The sequence below is a fragment of the Lasioglossum baleicum genome, chromosome 1 (assembly GCF_051020765.1).
Source record: "Lasioglossum baleicum chromosome 1, iyLasBale1, whole genome shotgun sequence".
In the NCBI taxonomy this organism is placed as follows: Eukaryota; Metazoa; Arthropoda; class Insecta; order Hymenoptera; family Halictidae; genus Lasioglossum; species Lasioglossum baleicum.
In genome coordinates, this window is record NC_134929.1 from 2,447,335 (window position 1) to 2,454,416 (window position 7,082).

The window sequence follows — 7,082 nt, forward strand, 5'->3', positions numbered from 1 at the left end:
ACTGCCAAACAAAGAAAAGGAAGAACTGGACGAACAAATGCAGGGTGGTACATAACACCGTGTGGTCAGAGCCCCGTCTCTTCTAACGAAATAGATTTGAGGAGTGTTTCTGAGGCAATTTTACGGCTAAGATCAATTGGGATGTATAGTTCTTTGGCAACAAAGGATTACTACATAGACAAGATCCTAAAGGATATCTCTTCAGTGAGTTGGATATTACCAGAAAATATTGTTGAGTTGGATCCTTGGAGTAAGGCCATGGATCAAATACGTTCAACATTGGGAGCCAATTTGAACCAAAATATGGCTGATAAATTGAAACTGGTGGTTGGTGTAAATGGTGATCTTGTATATCTCTACCTAACACCAGTTATCAGCCAAGAAGCGATAGACCTAACGTTGAGCGATAGAGAGTGGAGTAGAACCGGAACAGGAGCAGGAGACAGAGACTTTTATCATCTGTACGGCGATTATGTAGTCATAGTACCAAAAGAAGAAGACAGAGATGATGCTTTAACAGCAGCAAGGTGTCTTGTGACCGGGAAAAACTTAGACTGCCTGCAGACTTGAGCTTGGAGCTCAGGGCTATGCTTGCTATGCAGTCCGGTCCTGCTACTGGAAGTTCGGATGAAGTGGAGGATTCCCTATGGTGCACAACATTGGTCATCGCGGCTGCGACTTGCACCCTGTTCAGTGGAGTTTATTGGTGGATGGAAAATGAGTGTGAGAGATCTGTAACAAGAGCAGCGGCTATGTCTCATGAACAGGTTATACCCGCTTGCAAGTTCTACGTCTGTGGAACTAGTAGCCCTTCGGACGTTGAGGGAGGTATCACTAGTGTGATCAGATTTATCTCGCGAAACCTTGGAGATGCAATAGAGTGGATGCGGAGTATAGGAGTGCCTAAAGAGAAGACTCATTCAACAAATATACTTGGTGCAGTGCACTGTCACTTAAACTATGCCTTTGCTTTGGTCCCGGCCGCGTGGCATATAGGGTTGGTTCCTACGCTAAGTACTGTATTTGGAGCAACTATGATCGGAGCTTGGTATGTAAGCTTGGAAGAAGTACTTGGATCGGTCCTAGCAACCAGTTTGTTCATCGCAATAAATGCTACGATAGGTTTCTTAACGCCCCTCCCGATGGCGGTTGCATGCGTTGCTGGTGAGCTTCTGGCCTTTATAATATCCGCAGTATCGAATAAGCAGAGTGTGCTTTATGACAGGTACGGGAGAGCGACGTCCTATCCAGCGAAGGCATGGAGACTGATATTTGGTGGAGTGGGAGGAATCGTCTTAAGTAAGATGGTTGTTGCTCCGTTGTTGGCCACGAAACCGGCTATGTTGGCTGGATGCACTTCTGCGTTACATGCAGCTCCTATTGGCCATAATTTGGGCAAAACTGGATTGGCTATAAATGTTGTTAAGCAGCTATATGTTACGCTTGTGAAGATACAAGCGGGCAGATTGGGAGTAGAAACAGTGGGGCCGATATTTACAGCCGCCATTTCAGCTATGGCGTTGGATTTCACCACTATTGCAGTTGGCTCCCTTGTCGTGGTTGGACTTATAGCAATCAGGAAGGGCTTGGAGTATGCCAAGTACGTCACAGGCAGTACGGCAAAGTCATCGAGATCCACAGACGGTCGAAACCCTTACATTGAAGATTACTTCGGGGATTTCGATGACATGGCGTTAACTGCTCTAAGCGCTGCGGCAGTTTTTTCAGCGCCTTCATCTATAATATCAATAGCCGTAGCTTGGATAAATACGGCAACCAGGACGGGGCGTCTGAGTGGTGAGGAATTGAAGGAGGCATTCCACATATATTCCGGCGTTCCGATAGCAATAACAATAATAACAGAAGGAGTCAAGTGGATATCAAGCTGGCGGAATGGAGCAGAAGTCAATCACAGCTTGTTGAACAATTTGCTAATAACTGTGCCGACGGCATTGGCTGGTTTATTTGGTAGTGTCTACTATCTGAGCAAACCTGAAGTGAAGGATGTGCTGGAGCGAGGGTGGTGTTATATGAGCGATACTATTCTTGGCTTATTCAGAGGGCTAATCGCTGCAGTGGGTTACGTCTTCAAGATGAGTATAAAATGGGTTGGTAAGCAAGTGGGCGAAGGAATTTTACAGAACCTACCGAGTTGGATGCGACCCGAAACAACGGATGAAGTGGACTCTATCACTTTGGGTGAGGCTTTTGCAGGTGTACGCCCTGAACCGAAAGAGATAGGGATATGGTTAAAAAAACAGTGGTTAGCGAGAGGTGGCCTGACGTTAATAGAGAGGTTGCATTTGTCTACTAAAATAAGTGATAAAGTGAACAGTGGAGCTATGCCACCATTGGCCTATCGAAGCTATCTAAGAAACACAAGTCAGGGAGTGTCTTTTATATGGGAAGGCATAGCCGATGTCCCGTTTGTGATCACCAAAATAGGCTCTCCTGAATTACGATCTATCTTAGGGCATTTCACATTAGATACTGCGAACGATGCGGGAACGATAAATATGAAAAGAAACGGCTACACGATACATCTGGAGATGAGTTACAACGAAAGAGCTAGTGTGTCCTGGATCGACGTGGTAGCGGGTTTGTCTACCTTTGGGGTGTTGATTGTTTGCTATCCGAAAGGAAATGTTACAGGAGTGACAGTGGTGGGTTATAAGATATCTAGTAGTTTGATGAGAAGCACCTTAGAAAGTCTTAAAGGGGTGCATCCCGTTATAAGTGAATTAACCACCCTTAAGGATGTGAACAACTTAACTGCTTCTTATATGGAGCTGGATTCAAGGATAGACCTAAAGCGCCACAATATAACATTGGAATGGCAAGCATTTAGGACGACTATATTACTGGGAGCTGTGAGTTTGTATTCGAATATAACTCAGAGCTTCACTAAAGATGAATTATATGCATATTTTGTCAAGTCATCCCACGTTATTTGATGATTGACATTTTGTTATTTCCAAAATAAAGGCATTACGTTCTTCAATTATTATTTCAAAGAACATGTAATGACCGAAAATCTAGTTTATTTCTCTTATTATAAATTTATTTTCTTTTATAATAATAAAGTTATTAAGTTTTTGTTGTTAATTAAAGTTATGGAGGGGGGGGGGTGAAAAACTGTACTTGAAAAACCGTACACGCCAAGGTTTTTCTTAAAAGAAATCATTAAAAGCACTTTCTGAATTTTGAACAGCTAGATCGGCGATCGGCCGCACTGTGCGGCGGTCTACTCGTCTCGAGGAACGCGTACGGCCGCGGATTGTTTATCGCACGTAGTGGAATTCGTCGTGTAGCCGGCTCTCGCGACAGTCTTCGAAATTACGCCGTTCATCCGCGTCTCGCGGAATCTCGTATCGACGAGAATCGAATATTGTACCGTAGTACCGTACTTCCGCGATAAAATTAAGATCGACTAACGCGCTCCGCGAGCGACCATCTTTCGCAAAAGTGTACAAGAAGCGCGGGCTCCCGGTTGGCGGCCTCGTGGCCGCTCACCTGTATATTTTATTTGACGACCATTCAATGAAGAGAGCCTATTCCGACTAGTTGATTCTTGACCTGCGAGATCCGTCCTGCCGTAAGGGCTGTCCCCGTTACCTCCTGTGTTCGAACCATCTGGCCGTTCGTCATTGTTTCACGCCGCGTTTCGTGGAGGCTCGACTCTCGGGCTCGGCTTCCCCGAGCACGAGGACCTTATCGTGTTTCGCGTGGTATTTTCTAATACCTGGCGCCCGAACTGGTATCGCGTCGTTCATTCGAGCCTCCTCGGAAAATCGCCTTTGCACTGGAGGACCGTGTCTGCACGGCCGCGCACGGCCCGGTCTCAGCGCCTATAAAATCCCGGGGTTGACCGTTTTTCGTCGGCCATACAACCGTGCGAAAAAGGGACAACGTCGCAACGTCCAATTTTTGAGAAAATGAAGTTAAAAAAAAGACATATTTTTCAACTTTAAACAAATATTGTGATGTTATTATAAAAGATATTGAATTGTACTTTACAGCAAAAGATTCCTTAGACTTTCCCGAATACAGTGATATCCAATATTAATACATTATGATTATTTAAACATGTTTAAACAATGATTAAAGACGGAGAGACGCCACTTTTGCACCAATTTATGCGGATATTTTCGAATTTATCTCAAAAAATTAGGGTCCAGCGGGAAATCGAACTATACCACGCGATAGAACAGACTTTTATCTTGAAAAACCCCAGATTGAAGTTTGCGACATCGACGTTTTTTTCGAACCAGAAAGCAAAATATCTTCGCGCGACATGAGTTTCCACCAGTGGCGCTCGGGACGGGATACGGCGCAGCGACGGGATACGGAGCGGCGAACAACCATTCTGGTGGTGAGCGCCACTGGTGACAACTCATGTCGGGCGAAGATATTTTGCTTTCTGGTTCGAAAAAAACGTCGACCATGCAAACTTCAAAGGGGGGTTTCTCAAGATAAAAGTCTGCTCTTTCGCGTGGTATAATTCAATTTTTCGCTGGACCCTTATTTTTTGAGATAAATTCGAAAATATCCGCAAAAATTGGTGCAAAAGTGGTGTCTCTCCGTCTTTAATCATTGTTTAAACATGTTTAAACAATCATAATGTATTAATATTGGATATCACTGTATTCGGGAAAGTCTAAGGAATCTTTTGCTGTAAAGTACAATTCAATATCTTTTATAATAACATCACAATATTTGTTTAAAGTTGAAAAATATGTCTTTTTTTTTAAACTCCATTTTCTCAAAAACTGGACGTATAGGAAATAAATGGAAAACAGAGTCGGAATCAGCGCGGAAAACTCTATAAGAATCGCATAGTGGGAATCGAAATACTTTTAAAAAGTTGAAATTTGTTGGACAGTGTAATTGTTATATATTTTGCTTTTCTTTTGGAATCGCGGCCGCTTCATCTGTGATGGTGGTGGTGGTTGTTGTTGTTGCTGTTTCCACTACAACTGTTGCACCTGCCGCAACTTCCGCGGCGGGTCTCGAGTAGCCGGTAACGACGTCGCTTTCGCAGCCGTCGCACTTCTCGCTGGAAATGATATAATAGGATAACATATTAGTGTGTGTTGAAAAATTCTCTGTATTAATGCGGGGGTCCAGTACAGAGCCCTATTTTTGGGAAAAGTGTACCGAAAAAATTTCTTCCATAAAAACGTACGCTATTATTGTTTATAAAGTTTCGGGACCCCTAATAATACGGAGAATATTTCAACTCCAAAATTATCAAAAAATGTTGCTTCCTTGCTTCAGGAAAAATAATTTTCTCCAGCTTTTCGGTGGAAGAACTTCGTTCTCACGATTTGAAGAAAAATCTTTCTTCTATGTACATACACGGTGTCCCAAATTTTCTGTTACACGTGATCTATTTATTTTTATATTGTACATATCTAAATAAAGATTGACATCGATCTATCGATCAGTTCGGCGTGCGGTCGTCCCCGCACTGTCCCACCGTTCCCTGCGAGCGCCACAGGTGGATCGAGCAGCTCCGGCATCCTTGGCGCGGCAGGGGGAGCGGAAGCGGTGGATCGACGCGCCCAGCTGATCGTTCAGTTCGTCTATTGACACCGCAAACGACATTCGATTACCTAATTCTCAGCATTCTGAAGTTTTCGTAACCGTCTCGTCGACTCACCTCAGTTTTCTTTTCATCTCATTTTTACCTTAGAGTCACGGTATCGCTCCAATTACGTAACCGACCGTGAATCTAAAACCTTGAAGGTTCCGGCTCGAAGGATATAGAATAAGTTGATGTAATAAAAAAATTATGTTTCCATTTAAAAAAGTGAACTTGATCTTAAAATGACTATAAAATTTCTATAGAGCTTTGAAACCCATACAAATTTCATTGTAAGTATTTTTTTCTAAATACGATGGATAAAGAGATATCTCGTGTAACATAAAATTTGGGACACCGTGTATATGCATGGAAGTTTGTAGATGTTTAAATACTGTTCAACTGTTGTTCGAAAGATTTTTCCGTCAGATTATCGGAAAACCTTGGAAAATCGTGAGAACGCAGTTCTTCCACCGAAAAGCTGGAGAATATTATTTTTCCATGTTAATTATGTTGAAATAATGTAATTTATTATACTAAATATGTAAATCGCGAAACTTTGTAATAAGTTAATGCGAACGCATTACCGAATTTTTTTAAATTTTTTCTTGCTGTTTTTTTAAGGATGAAGGGGAAAAATACATTTAAGTACACCCCAGAAGGGGGTAGTGTGGGACTCAGGAGATCAAAACGGACGGATCTCCCACTACCCACTAAAAAACCTTCTTCACCCGGAACACTTAATGCAGTGTCCCTCTAATCAAAAAGTTTATTGAACGGTATATATATCTATTTATTTAACCGTTCAATGAAACTTTTCTTCTTTTAGCCGTTTCCTGTGCTTCAATTACGTACTGCGGGTCCCGAATGTCCAAATCTCTAGAATGTCTGCTATCAACTATTTCGGGAACCATGCAGTCTTCATAAAAGCGTCGGAGCGGTTGTAACATATTAACCAACCAAAATTCATCATCACGCTCAACAGTCGTGAGCTTAATTCCAAGAGGCGTCCAGACTGCAAAGATGCAACACCTCTTTTGCGTCACATGCAGTTGCCCTTGTACTTGGAAATAGTACGGGTGTTTTACGTTTAAACGACTGTCGTCATGTCTGTCGAAAACGTTACTGACATTTGGAACTTTTCGCATAATTGCTTCATTAGGAGTCATTTGGCGCGCCGCATAAGGGCATTTAATTTCAACAATGGTATCGTCTGAATAGATGCCATCAGGCGTCGCGCCAAAATATGGGAATTCCTCATCAATGAATAACCCACAATCATTGATTTTTATGTCCATAACGTTCTCCAATTGTTCACGTGCCAATTTCTCTTTATCTTTACCCCACTGAATAGGACAACAATTTGTTAGATCAGGAGGGTATTGAATATCTCGAGTCAGGCGTTTGCGCGAAGTTGTATCCCTCAGGGAACAAACTTTTGCAAAATTTGAAGCTGTCAGCAGTTTCTTACCTTCACGATGCCACTGCGGGTTTTCAT